At 40.5% G+C, this 14,508-nt stretch overlaps 1 protein-coding gene across 2 annotated transcripts in view; it reads left to right on the top strand.

Annotated features, from left to right (window-relative positions):
• The window catches only part of lrrc7 (leucine rich repeat containing 7), a 114,593-nt gene that overhangs the window by 11,917 nt on the left and 88,168 nt on the right, over positions 1 to 14,508 (top strand). For both annotated transcript variants that reach the window (XM_047587608.1, XM_047587609.1), the window contains exon 2: positions 11,728 to 12,002. The gene's annotated coding sequence lies outside the window, so the exon portion shown is untranslated. The remainder of the gene's footprint in view (positions 1 to 11,727; positions 12,003 to 14,508) is intronic.

Below are 14,508 nucleotides of genomic sequence, written 5' to 3'. Positions count from 1 at the left end.
TGTATTAAATAATCTGTGTCATATGATGAACATTTCACCCAAACCGCAAGTTTTAAAAACTGTTGAATGGGTTTCCTCATGACTGTGAGAGTTGTAAAAACAATTTTAAAAAATAAGAAGAGTGTTTAATTCAGCATTTCTTTGTAACTGGTGGAGGAAGAGCAGGGCGCAGTATTAGTTCTGGCTGAAGTGTGGCTGGGTCAATGATATCGCGGCTAGCGTGGCTCCTCTCTCAGACTTTACTGCTCAGACTCCGGCTCCGAGTCGCAACATGGGGCCGTCGGTATCCCTAGGAAAATAGCAACGGTTAGGCCAATGCAAGGAAGTGGTGACGCGTCGTCCATATTTATACAGTCTATGGTAAGAAGACAGAGGATGCAGTATGTTGAGAACACTACTGCTCCCCTGCAGATGTGCTAAAACTGTACATGCATGTGCGGAGAGCTGTCGATTACAAAAGCTGATTCTGAGCATAGAGCTGGGAGGATTTGTGTGGAACATAGAGTTAATTCGGATTTAACACTGTTAATGAGTGATTAGAAAATGATGGAGAAGCAAAAAATATATGATCAAGGCCTTCAACTGTTAACCAAGAAAGTGAAGTTTTGGGGGTAACATTTTGACTGGCCCTCTCTTCTTTACAAGGCTATTTGAGGGACTGTTACAGGTGGTACAGGTTACAATTAGGTTTTGGTTAGGGTTAGGCACTTAGTTGAAAGGGTTAGCGTTGGGGTAAGGGACTAGGGAATGAATGCCAATGAATGTCCTTACTAAGATAGAACTACAAGGACGTGTGAGTGTGTGTCTTTCTCTGTGTGTGTGTGTGTGTGTGTGTGTGTGTGTTCTGGAGCATGCAGCAGGTGGAGCCCTGGTTCCAGTATTGGAGTTCCAGTATATGTATGTGCGCCTGCACCTGTATTAGCGAACACAGTTTCGGGGGTCTAATTTCCATCTTCACTGTTTATTTTAGATTTAATAAAACTGAGGGCGGTCGGTAAATGTTGTGTAAGACTCTGTCTACACATTTGACGAAATAAAAAAAACTGTGTTTGGATGTTGCACGGAGGAAAATCTCAATACTACAAAACTCAGTCTGAAATGCAATCCACGAAAATACCACAAGATGCTTAAAAAGGGTTGTTTAACGCAATCTGTTGTTGATGAGATGACATTTAGAGTGCAGTCACATACCTGTTTAGAGGTCTTTCTAACGATGGGCTTATTTCATACGGCTGAGATGTAAAAGTGGCAATACTTTAATAAATATGCCATGAATTGTTGTCAGTCATCAGTCAGGTTTAGACTTTATAAGTAAACTCAATCATATCACTGTTAGTTAAATTGTCTTGAGTGGATAAACGTCTTGACTGACTGACTGTTGGCTTCTCACTCTTCTTGTGACTGTAGATCGGTTCTTTATGACTATGGCTGACTGGATGTTTCTGGTCGTTGTCATGCATGTAACAATGTTATCACAGATCAGGCCCGAGTTTGCAAGAGCATTTTGTATTTCAAGATTGAAGAGCCTTCATTGTCAAATACCCCGTGACAATGCAACGTCATTACCAGTACTGAAATTCTTGGTGCATGGGGCCCACTCGACTTCACAGAAAGCAAAACTCGATAAATAAAATAAATTAGTAGAATAAAAGGAGGTATGTAGCAAAATGAGATATAGAAACAGATGAAGTGTTGTCCTTTATTATTATATATAAATAAATATGAGTTTGGTTCTCTTAATTAAGTTTTAGTAGATAATAAATGATAATAAGAAGAAAGTCAAAACGCATTTTTACACATAGATAGATAGATAGATAGATAGATAGATAGATAGATCTCTCCATCACACTTCTCCCTTCCATTCGCCGCTCATTAGTTTCCATGGTAACAGAGTGTTGCTGAGCTGGTCGTCAGGCTGCCCACTCAGCCCGCAATGCTCTCAAACACATACTCACACAATCTCGCGCACATACTTATACAGTACACACACTCATTCACCCGTAGATACTCTCACACACATATATGAGTATGTACAGCTGGACTGACTCAGTTTAATGACAGTTACATATAGCAAAATGCATACACACATACGCAGAGCTGCACTCACACAAGTGAAAATAGGAGTGTATACAAATAGCAGCGTCAAATGGTTGCAGGTGTGTGGCTGCGCAAAGCGTTTTTCTATTAAACCGGGCGTTCTGAAGGACGGGAGAACAGACTCTCGTTCAGATATGGTTCGTATGGAGTAGCTAGCCCACTCAGAGCGCTGCGGAGACAAAGACAGACACAGAAATACCAAAGTAGGTTAGAGCAAAGCATGCTGGGATAGCAGGATACCCCCTGGGCTTCTGCAAGAGGCTCTCTTTCCTTCTCTCGCTGCTTAGTAGCGGAGACTCTGTTTCTTCCCTTTCTTTCACTTTTCTCCCCACGTGTTTTCCTTCTTGCTCCGTATCAGTCTTTTGCCTTTGTTCTCCTTGCACATTTCACCTCTGTTTTTCCTGCTTTTTGGCTGGTGTTCGCCTTTCTTTGTTAAGTTCTGCTTGTGTGCATGTGTGTGAGATGATGGAGGCTTAAAGTTTGATATTTAAGTTTGTTAAATCATCTTAAACTCTCATGAGCGTTGTTTTTTTTTTTTTTTTTTACAGACCTTAGCCTATCTTGCAGACGAGCTTTCATCCCGTCTTTGGCAGCATCACATTCAGATTTTTCCAATTTCCTCTTTCTGCCACTATGTGGAGTCGAGGCCAACATTCAGTCCGTTTCCGGGATGGACAGCTCATACCTTGATATTTTTAATAAGTCTCTAATATTTTCAGCATTTCAAATCAACTCTATTGGGGAAAAAAACTAGTTTGGAGCGTTATATTTCTTTCCAATTGCAGGTGAATGTTTTAAAGGTAGAGTTAAATACTTCAGATCACAAACCTGGCCCTCGTTTCCCAAACACCCTAAAGCTGAAAATGCTCTTAGGAATGATAATAGATTAAGGAGAACAGGTGGTGCCCGCTGCATGGACACTAAGAACATCAGGTTATTCTAAAAACTAAAGTTTTAGGTCAGTCCTCACAGAGAAGGACACAGAGTTCTCAAAGTTTTTTTCTCTGGCCTCCGCTCACAGCAAGCGCTTAGTTCAGTTAATCTGTAAACTCCTGTCATCATTGACCTCCTCGCCTACTCAATCCAGACTAAAGAACCCTCAGAGGATAAGTGGTTGTAGATAACGGATAATGGATGGTGGTGACATTGTAGATCACAACCAACTGAATAATCCTTCATCTTCTCTTTCCAAGGGTGTAGCTATAGTACCTTCAAAAGACATAAAACCCTGCAGTGGTGACTGTTTAATTTGTTTGTTCTAGGCCACTGCTGTTGAAACTTGGCAGTGCAAAACAGACATGTCTCCCTATGAGGTTATGAAGAGTTCACTCTACACAAAAAAAACACCATGTCTATATTTTGTGGTTCCTAAGCAATTGAATTGGAAAAGACTTTTAGGTTTTCTGCTCCTGCTGCATAGAACGACCCACAGTCTAATCTCAAACTTCAAAAGATGGAATAGGCATTTCTTTGTCAAGCAACTCTAATTTTATGTTGTGTTTTTATGTGAATTCTTGTTGCTGCCATTCTGAAATAGTTACCCTCTCTTGTAAAAGAGATCATTGATCTCAATGGGACAAACCTGGTTAAATAAAGGCCAAATAAAAATAAAAATAAAAACATAACTGATGGTGAACATCATCGGGGAGGACCTCCCTCCCTACGACATTACACACATACACACAACCCTAAGCCCATGAATAGCAGTATTTAAAAAGCTACATGATGCGTAGTCTGCCATTCCTAGTAGCATCCATCACATGCTAGGTTCCTGTAATCCTCCTACACTGTTGACAATCTATAGGTGCCTTGTTGGTGTTAATTCCTGGATTTTCTTGCCTACAAAAACATAAACTACCCTGCTGTACCTGACGAGAAATATCACTTCTACAGAACCTCATGTTAACAGCCTCACATCTGTTGAAAATTGCTCAGGGTTTCTAACTGTTACAGCTGAACTATTAATACGCTGTATCAAGCGCATTGATGGTTATTGTATTGTGTGTTTGTTTGGCTGGCTATTGCATTCAACTCCAGGGTCAGTTCCTTTGTAGTGTCAGTTCCTTTGTAGTGTATTGCTGGCTAAATATCTACCCATAGGCTCCTCTGAACTGCACACCAGACCTTAAACATCGACTTGTCACTATGAGAATGTAAAACTCAGAGTTTCCGCTTTTGTTTTGTTGAAAGTTTCTTTCAGTGTCATAGCTGACTTGCCTTTCTTGTGGATTCTAGCCACCTCCTTTGCCACTTCATCCGGTACTATTCAGTGGAACCAGCCTTGTCCTGACCAGGTCAAAGTTTTCTTGAGCTTTTATTTTCCTTGGTTATTTAAAAGTTTGTTATTTTACCTTGGATTACATGTTTCCTCAAAGAGAGTGACTTTGTGTTACCTTAGTCATTGATTTTCTTAGTGTTTTTGCCTCTTGACGAGTGATTTTAGTTATTCTCATAAATAAAGACTGAATACGACTGTCATCTCTGAATCGCACATTTGGGTTCAAGCCTTGTTCAGTCATGCTAGGGACTTACTCTACATTGATAAATGTTCTGCCTTCAAACTTTTTGTCCATGTTTTATTCAGCTCCACGTCTCACTGGTATTCATTAGTGTTCAAACAGTTTTAGGCCAACAAATGTGGCTGTAGAGATCTATAGTAAGCATTTGCATATTGTTCGTAAGTATGGCTTGTTGCCATGGCAACTGTATGCTGTATGCATGCACATTGAAGTTTAAGAGAATGTTTGTCTTTATGTTTTATTTTATTGTATAGATCCCTTCATAGCCTGCGTCACTGTGACGTCACAGTGTTAACTGGGAAGCTGGAGTCGAACACTGTCACTTTCAACCATGAAAATGACACCTTGCTGTATTTTTTTGGGGCCAAAACTGAAAAATCAAAAACGCTAACTAACTAATATTTAATGCATCATCAGTTTCAGCCTGGATAGTATCACATTATGGGTTAGAATAAATCGTGACCGCGAAATGATGTTAAGTTCATGCTTATTTACAAGATTCTTGTTACATGTTAATGCTAATGCTAACTGCTAGGTAATGCAGCGTTGGTTGTGCGTTTTATTGGTCCAAAAAGTTGCATTTACTACTTTACTCTCCACAGTGGCTCTGCCCATTTTTTTTAATATCTTTGATGGAGAGGCTTCACTTGATAAAGACCAAACGTCGTCCCCTCTGTGTCCTCCTTTGGTCAAATCCTGATTAAGAGTGTAAGCGCTGGTGAATATAGTCCTATCAGTCACAGTCAATGTTTTAAAATAATACACTCAGTCTCAGGGAGTGAGTGTATTAGTATATTCTCTAAAATATGCATTTTCCTCATCCAGTTTTGCCAGAACACTGCGTTGAAATCTGCTAACTGCTGTTTGCAAGCTACGATGTTTGAGATGTTTTGCCTCCAGTTAAGCCCCGCCCCTTAAAAAACATCACACTGTTTACTAACCATGAAAGAGTCTATTGGATTTTTAACTGTGCGCTTTATTTATTGTTTACTTTGGTGTTAGAAAATGCCTGTACCTCTTTACCGTGGGACAGAAGAAACATTTTTTTTCAATTGCTTTGTTTATCTGGTACATGTGAAGAAATTGACAATAAAAGCTGACTTTGACATTGTTTGATCCCCATGTTCACTCAGGCATTTACTGTATGGTGTTGCTTACTTTTGAGCTTCACCATGTGTGCAGTATCTTATCTTTGAGCTTTGAGCACCCATGTCCATTTTAAACCCCCCTCTGTGGTTCACTTTTTAAAATGACCTTCGTGTGTGTTCATTTTCCCAGTAACGGTTGTTGTTGCTTCATAAGGTTTGCACGACTCATTTTTGTAACTAGGGGATTGAGTTTGTCCACTGCATAAGCAGCCTCTTAGAGATGTGCCAACCTATTCAAGAGGTAGGTGGTCCCTTTAATTGGACTTGGTTCTGGCGTCCAGTGACTTTGACAGTGGAACAAATTAAAGTTAAGAGTAAGACACAAGGCTACTTTGTCTTTTATCCGGGTTTCCCTTTGCCCTCGTTAGCACGTGTCGACATGTATCAGCAAATCCCAGCTGATTATTCAAGGGAAAATCCACCGATCACTTCACATAACGGCAAAAAACAAAAGGAAACTTTAATTCAATTTTGCAGCTTTTGTAACCCACAATGTCATCAATCATTCATCAACTGCATTTACCGTTTAATTCATTCACTACTTTTTTTTGTCTTTGTTGTTGTGAACATATTGCACAGAAGAAGAGATGAAAAGAAAGCGATGGGCCGAGAGGACAGAGAGGAAAGATGGATGGAGTAGAGGGAGGAAAAGCTCGCTGGCTGGCAGATCCGGGGAGTAGTGGAAGAGTTGCTGGCTTGATCCCCAGTGCTCGACTGTGCCCACTACAACGCTTTAAATTACAATGAAACTCCTCGGGGACCCTTTGTTTTCCTCACCGAAAGAGGCTTAAGTGTTAACAGGTTTTATTGTTGTTAGCCATTAATAAACAGTACCTCGCTTCCTGAGTGTGAAGCAACCTGTCAATACAAATCACTTGTTCTGCATTTTCAGCTAAACCAGAAAAAGTGACTCACTGCTCGGTTTTTGCTGATGCAGTTTTTTTTTTTTTTTTTTGTCGGCCTGTGAAGATACCTAGACGTCACCCTCTACAGTAGCATTAAGGGAAGCGGGGAAAAGACAGGAAAAAGGAGACGAGAGGAAATTAAAGGGGCAAAAAATTGACAAAGGAAATGTAGGAGAAGATTTGAAGAGAGAATGTGAGAAAATAAAGGAAAAAACAGAAACCAAGAGTAAAATAAAGTAGAAAGGATGCGATATTAAAGAAAGGAGATGAAAGTACACTGCTAAATTTTTCACTGTAAGTTAATAGTAAATTAACGGCTAATTATTGCATTGCTCTCACAGTTATTCTGCAGTAATTTATTGTAAATATATCACAGTAATTTACTGTGTTAAATTACCTGTTGGGACCCTATGTTCAACTGTGATGTAAACTCTCAAAACATAATGTTAGAGAGAGCTCCGAGCATTGAGATTCTATGCAACAGCTACAGCTAGCTTGCTAACGTGAACTCGTTAGCTATAGCTAACATTAATTTAACTAACGTTAGTTAGGCACTATGTTACTAATATTCGCCAATGGTAACCATAACAGATAAAATAACAGTTTTGTATGTATGAGCTACAGCTCATAGCTAGCTATCACGATGGCTTCCACACGATTTGATTCACTTAAAGCATCGCTCCTGTTGTGTTTTCGGTTTCAGGAAGAACACGACTCCCCCAGCCAAACTCTTGAGGTACCTAGTGTCTGACTTGGATATAGCATAGGCACACCGCTACACAATTTTGCTTGTCGGATGTCGACAGCTTGACGGACTTTGTTTACATAGTAATGGTTGCTGAGATGTGTGATCGGACAATGACCGCTTGGGTCCAGGATTTTTCGGCCAGGATGTTACAGTGTACTGGAACGAGGCAAAGGAAAACTAGAAGAGGAAAGACGTAGTGAGGAAAGTTGAGGGCGAGAAAAGAAAAACACTAGTGGGAAAGGAGGAAAAGGAAGGAAAAAGAAGACCTAAGGGAAGATGAGGAGTGGAGAAGAAAGAAAATGAATCTAAAGGTAAGGAGAAGTTAGGGAAGAAATAGCAAGTAGAAATGTGTGGGAGAGGAAGATATGAAAGGAAAAGAATGAAAAGAGGAAGGAAAAGAGGAGAAGATGAATATAAGTGAAAGGAAACGAGTGGAGAAATCACAGAGAATGTGGGGCCACTGTGAGTACCACCGCCTTGGGCCACACTCTACATGCATCCCTCCTCACGTGGCTTTTGCCCTCCCTCCTCTTCCTCCTCCTCATTTCTCTTCCTCAGTCCCCTCCTTTCTTTCACTCCCCCTCTCCTCCATCCTCCTCGTCTTGCTGCCATATGCATGCAGACGATGCGATGTATGGATTGTTGTCCCTCTGAGTTTTCACCGCACCTCGTTTTTATCACCGCAGCAAAGCCATGCAGGCCTTACGTTAATGGTTTGCGTGTTGTGTGCGCGCGTGTGTGTGTATCTCTTTCTCGGTGTGAGCGTCCCAGAAAAGGCGGACCTCAGGGAGTTGTGCTCCACTTTCACTCCTTTATTAATTCACCCTTCGCTCCCTCTCTGTTTGCCAGGATGGACGTGCTGAAGGGAGGGAGAGAAAGAGGGCGTGAGAGGGAGGGAGGGAGGACAAACAAGAGTCCAGTCAGACTATTTTTTCTTGGTGTTTGCATTAAAAGAAATATATATGTGATGCCTTTTTCTTTCTTTCTTTTTTTTTTTTTTATCAGACTAAGTGCTAACATTTTGGGTACTTGCCATGACCCAGTGTTGCTGATAGTAGTGTAACTGCAGGGTTTGTTTGGGACGTCCCAAATTATCTTGTGCACAATTTACAGAAAAGTATAATGGTGAGAAGTGAGGTTGTTGGGGACAACAACTACAATATAGGTTACTAATATGTGACATGTCTTTTGAGTGAGCTGGCATGTCTTCGTGTCCTTTAAGGTTTAAGGTTGAGCTGGAACCTGAATGTTCTCCAGGTTGGACTCGACTTTCATTATGTCTAAATGCTACCACATCAGCAACACCTCTCTGAGGCAGAAACTATATTTCTAAGCAAGCAAGCAAACTTGCACCTACCACCACCTACTTGTGTAGCTGACATTGGTTATGAATTGCAACTCTAGATTCTGTGAGTACGACTGTAGTATGTCAGTTGTGTCTGTGCTGTATTACATGAGCACATTATCAAACCATTGCTAAATACTGAAATATCGGTCCATCCCTAATACATTTATATTATATTAAGTAGTAATAAAGACATTGGGGTCTGGTGTACATCTGTTTTTGTTGTGTTGTTTTTTAAAGAAAGCAATTTTTTCACCAATAATCACTCCCTAAATCTCTGGAAAACTGCAGACGTTTATCCATCAGGCTTTGTTCCTACCACATATAAGAACAGGGTGAAGCAGCCAACAAACTGTGTGTGGGCAGTGGAGTATGTAAAGAAAAAAAGATTTGAGAATTTTAAAGAACTGATGGGAAGCCCACTGTTCACTTCCACATCTAATGTGTTGGTGTAGAGATGATCCATGTTGGAATGGCATGTATCTTGGGGGATGTCACAAAGACTTTTAACTTGTGCATGGTTTTTCCATTGCATTTTTCCTTTTGTTATCAATGGGCCTTGTACACTGATGAGCCACAACATTATAACCACTGACAGGTGAAGTAAATAGCATTGACCATCTTGTGACAATTCAATGTTCTGCTGGAAAAGTTTTGGACCTGGCATTTGTGTGGATGTTACTTAGACATGTAGCACCCACCTAGACCAGACCAGGCACCCTCACCCCATAGCAATGACACTCCTTGATAGCAGCAGCCATCTGCAGCAGAATACACACAGTTTAGGAACAACTAAAAAAAACATGAAGAAAAGCACAATGTGTTGACATGGCCTCCATATTTACTGGATCCCATACTCATCAAGTATCTGTGGGATGCACTGGAACAAGCCTGATCCACAGTGGATCCTCCTATAGAGATTATTCGCATGGTTCTACCAGACCCACTTAATTTAAATGAATGCTCTATGCTGTTCCATGAAGCGCGATGACGAGGATACGCCGTTTATATTTGGCGGAGGATTTTTAAATATATACACTAAAACACAGTTGTGACTGTGTGCGCTGGTATCTAGGCTAATCTTCTCTCTCTAATGATAATAATACGTTTGACGCAGGCGTTTGTCGCCATAACCAACAGCACAATGACTAATGCGGCATCTCCATGACGACAAGCATCCCTTCATTTTTCGATGTCGTTTGGACTTCTCGTCAAACTGACACAAATACAGGCTGCGCCATTATCTCACTGGTTTGACTCAGTGTTCATCACGCTACCAATGGAAAAATTACAAACCAATGTCCCTGTTTTTAAAGGAAATTATCATATAATTTCTTATAATTTACTTCACATGTTCCTCATATAACACGTGTATATTCTATCCAGAAAAGGAGAACAGAATGTGTTGTTTATATCAGTGCTCTCCATGAGCATAGTTACTATTAAAATATATTCATTTAAGTGACTGCAGAAAGCACTGCAGAAGACTTAAATATCCAGGACACATATACATAGATTTAAATATTGACCCCATCTCTGGAAGGGGTCAGAGACACATTGTATCCTGTTTATCTCTAAGTCCAAATTACATTTTTTCACAAATGTTAGCGACAGCAATCAGGCCAGGAAGAGCAGATTACAGGAAGTCTACATTTGGTGTCATTCATAGTAGGAGTATTAGGTTAAATGATTAATTAATTTTGCAATCCTGCTATTCTGAAGTCATTCACATTGGCCAAAAACCTGATAAACTGAAGACAGGAACACTGATAAAATTTACTGCTGTTTAGTTAAATTATTAGTGGCGTTGACCGAGATATTAGTATCTGCATTACCACTGTATCCTATCCTAAGCATTGTACAGACAGAAGGCTGGTGAAAGAATTAACAAGCTGCAGAGGCATCAGTGTTTATAACCCTTCATTTCACTCTTTACCGAAACTGACACTGTCTTCAATCAGTGCCAAAACAGTCACTTTGTTTCTACACAGATCTGACGAAGCCTCGTCCCGGCATTGTCACACTGAGACGTTTTAGCTTAACTGATTGTGTTAATGGAGATGAGAGACAATTGTTTTTATTTTTTATTTTAAGTGACAAGGGAAACGGGCTTTCGAGTAAACACAAGGCTTTTATCGTAGTCCTGGGATTATTGGGCTATAATACAGCCTCTCACTGTTTTGACAGTTCAGTTTCTACAGAGTGATCCTAAAATAAAAATAAAAAAGATATTTCATGTTCTTGTTAAAAAATATCTTACAATACATTATAAGGTTGATTAATACATGTATATGCTCTATATACCCCACTGTCTGCAAATTTTCCCCACTGTGGAATACATTCAAAGATTTATTTTTTTTATTTTATTTTATTTTATTTTTTACTGTATCTTAAATATTGACTTGAAGACAACACAGAAAAGTAACAAATATGATCCTATCGTAGCTCAGGACCCATTGCAGACTTCAACATAAGCTTTTAAAATTAGAATTTTAAACGAACTAGCTTATTACTTACGCAACCCACCACACCAGTGAAGCATTACTTCTAAATCCAGAGATAAAATCATTACCTACTACATTATTTTTTGAGATGCTTTAATTTATCTGTATATATTATCTTTTAGATGGCATGTCTGAGGAAAACAGTGATATTCCCAACAGCCTGACATTTTTATTATGCCTTAGCATTTCCTACATTACGCTTTTTTTTTTTTTAATTGTTAGCTTCAGTTGCTTCTAGACTGCATGTAGCTTTCTCAACACTTGACCAATGTCCTAAAAATTACCATAAATATACACCACTGACGCATGAAGGAGAACTGGATGTCACATTCCAAGATGGCACCTAATTTATCTGTAGGCTAATGTTTTTTGAGCATTAGTGTCGCCCCCTTATTGAGTCACCTCCCTGCACACGAAGGCGATGAAATAAAATAATCGTCATTTTCTTTCTGCTCACACAGGAAAACTATATGAAGACGATACAAGGGCCAAAAGAAGCAACTCAGAGACACCTCAACTGAACAGCAAACACAAACATGTTCAGCAGAGCGTGGTACACATAAGGCCTTTGTGAGGGCCCAGTGGGCAGGGTTACGAGGAGGCGGAGATGAACCTGACCAACCACAGGCCGTCACCTGGGGATATAAGCTCCTCCCACCAGTGATCTCCAGGGTGACTGACGGACAGATCAACACCTCGTACGCCGGCTTCTGAATTGTAATTGGCCCACACTAAGGTAGGAATTGTGTTCGTCAGCAGCTTTTCTAATTGTCACTACGACTTTGTGCCACCAGAGGATGTGAGGCAAAAAGAAGAGCTGAAGTGTGAGGAAGTTAAAAGTGTCAATGGAAAGAAACGTGTAGACATTTATGGAAGTAACAAAGGTCAATGTGAAATCAATGTAAGCAGTTTTAGAAGCGACTGCACACACAAGGTGACTGATGTAGTTGTGTATAGTTTCTTACCTGAGCAGCTGGTGAAATGGGTTTAATTGTCAAGTTTTCATCTTTGGAAAGTTGTGATGTTTGGAGGCCTGAAGGGAGTTGGTTTCGACAAACACTTTGCTTGAAGGATAATAAGGCCTCTCTGTTCCGTTGCGTATGCCTTGGGCTAAACACCTTTTCAGTAAAATTTGAAGGCAGCAGCCGCCCTTTAAGTTGCTGGAAGCACATATGAAGCTGTTGAAAATCAAACCGGAGATATCAAATGAAAGATATCATGAAAAACAGATGGAAGAAAGGTTAATAGCACCTACAGTCCATAAGAAAACCAAATTCACAAACGTATCAACAGACAGTTTAGCGGTCGGTCGCACGGCAAACCAATTTTTACCGGTGGTAAGTCTGCAACAGTAATATCCCCCAGCAGCCCAAAAATTCCCATCATTATAAGTATTAGTATGACATTACCTACTTCTTACACTAGTACTTATTTTAATCCAGGCGTCACGGTCAATGGAGTCTCGTACTAACATCCCATTACCACCAGGTAGCTTGGGTAACCACTAGCTTGGTTGGTACTGAACTCCCAGAAAACACGTCACAAGTTATCTCAAGCAGACGCAAACCAATAGAAGACGAAATGAAACGTTAAAATAATGTTTTTTGAGGAAACGGCTCATACAGCTGGAGACAATAAGTGCTGAACCGTGGTTACTCTAACTGAAAACACTTCAACGGTGAAAAGAGAGAATACCTCTGGGTAGATGGTGTGCAGGAGGAAGAGGGAAGAGGATTTTTCTGTGGTTGCCTGGCCGCTGAGAAACATGGGACTGGAAATGCGTTTTGGACCAATCTTAGCTGTTGCGGTGATGCAGAAGCATAAATTTAGCTTTGAGTCAGCTACAGAGTCAGAGGCTTTTGCTACATTTCAGTAGCTTGTGTTAAAATTTGGACAAAAGTTGCTTAGTTTCCATTTAGGGTTAGGGTTTCATTGGATTTATCTCATATTTGTGGTGGAGTTACACTTCCCAGTAGACTTGACATAACAACAGCGCAGCAGGGCCTTCATTTGATCCTTCCGCAGTCAAATCTCTAACTAAATCCTTTAGAGCAAACTGCCTACCTAGCTAAACAACCAGCAGTTAAACATTCATTAAAGTACGGCCCACCTAAATGGGATTACTGACTCCCAACGAGCAATTAACAGTTAGAATTTGACCTTTGTGTCCTTGTAACATCCTTTGTTTGGTGTGTATTTGTATATTTCCGAGTGGGTGTTTGTGTGGGCATGCGTTGGCCAAGTTACGTGTGGAAGCTTCATTGTGTTTTTCTCCCCCCGTCCTTCCTCTCTCTTCTCCTTTCTCTCTCTCTCTATCTGTTTCTTTCTCTCCATCTGCTGTTCCCATGGAAACCCGTCCTACTCATCTCTCTTCGCTGAGTCAGGAAAATGAGGGCGTAGTTTGACGGGGCCGGTCCTGTCGGAGGCACTAGGTGGCATCTCAGACGCGTTTAGCAAATCTCGTCGAGATGATCTTGAGATGTCAAGCCTCAGCAAAAGATGCACCGGCATCTCCTCTGACACCTCGGCTGCCTCCGTGACTTTGACCTCTTTTTCTTCGAGCAATGAGTGAAAGATGAAATGGATTTTCCAAGGAAAGCTCATCTCATTTAGCAGTTCACACTTGAGATCAATCCAAAACTTTAAATCCAATAAGAGCAATAGTTCTTTTACGCTAAATCCTGTTCTTTCTGTAGATGTCACATGAGAAGATGGAGCTCAGTCTCATTTTAAGTATAGAGTTGAGCCTAGATTAGCATAAAGCCTGGAGGCAGGATCTAACAATTAACCGGGCTCTTCCCAGTGTCCAAATATAAGTGCCACTAATCAATACAAAGAAAAATGTCAAATGGTCAGTCTGTGGTTTTAGGATGAACCCATCTGCAATGATCAGTCCGCACCAGCTGTATATGTGGTATATAAAGTATGCGGTCAACAGATCGCCAAGTTCTTCATCAAGAAATTATCATATAAAATGACAAGAAAATTCCTCTTTTTCATGCACGTAGTTTATAGTTTCCCCCTTGTTCCTAGCTTTTCTTCTTCGCTTAATTGACCACCTCCACGCGCACGTAATGAACACAGAAGATGGAGGCACCTGTCAAAGTAGTGATTTCATGTCTCAAAAATGGCAACATATCCCTTTAATGATACCGTTGCTGAAATGGGCCATCAGGAGCACTGGGAGAAATGCTAAATGTAGTAGTAGATGAATTAATGTGAAAACATGGGGATATAAATAG

Source organism: Mugil cephalus, chromosome 6 (assembly GCF_022458985.1).
Source record: "Mugil cephalus isolate CIBA_MC_2020 chromosome 6, CIBA_Mcephalus_1.1, whole genome shotgun sequence".
NCBI classification, from domain to species: Eukaryota; Metazoa; Chordata; class Actinopteri; order Mugiliformes; family Mugilidae; genus Mugil; species Mugil cephalus.
The sequence above is the reverse complement of the archived record's forward strand: the minus strand, read 5'-3'. Positions and strand labels throughout refer to the sequence as shown.